Source organism: Frankliniella occidentalis, unplaced genomic scaffold (assembly GCF_000697945.3).
Source record: "Frankliniella occidentalis isolate FOCC.00 unplaced genomic scaffold, Focc_3.1 Scaffold813, whole genome shotgun sequence".
Taxonomy (NCBI): Eukaryota; Metazoa; Arthropoda; class Insecta; order Thysanoptera; family Thripidae; genus Frankliniella; species Frankliniella occidentalis.
This window is the reverse complement of record NW_026267922.1, coordinates 1-354: the sequence shown is the minus strand read 5'-3', so window position 1 is coordinate 354 and position 354 is coordinate 1.

Genomic DNA, 354 nt, shown 5'->3' with positions numbered 1-354 from the left:
TTTCCGGAAAATCTTGGAAAATTCTTACCCTACCCACCCCTACTCAACGTCGTGCAGCGTCTGAAAACGGTTTGGCACGAGGAGTGTTGGGCGTACGCGTGATCACCACCGGGAATATTTATTTGGATGACATCCCACAAATTCTGAGGATTGCGGTGAGATTAGTATTTTTGAGAAAAATCCACGTGCGCTTACGCAGGTTGAAAAGAACGACGAACAATATGTTGGCCTTGAAGGAGAACGGCCGACAAAACATTATGTAGTCGTGTACAATAGACCCCCAAACAAGGTCCCGCCCCAGCAAAACCTCTCAGAGTCACTGCCAAATAAGGTCTCTTTTCCTGTTCAATAGCC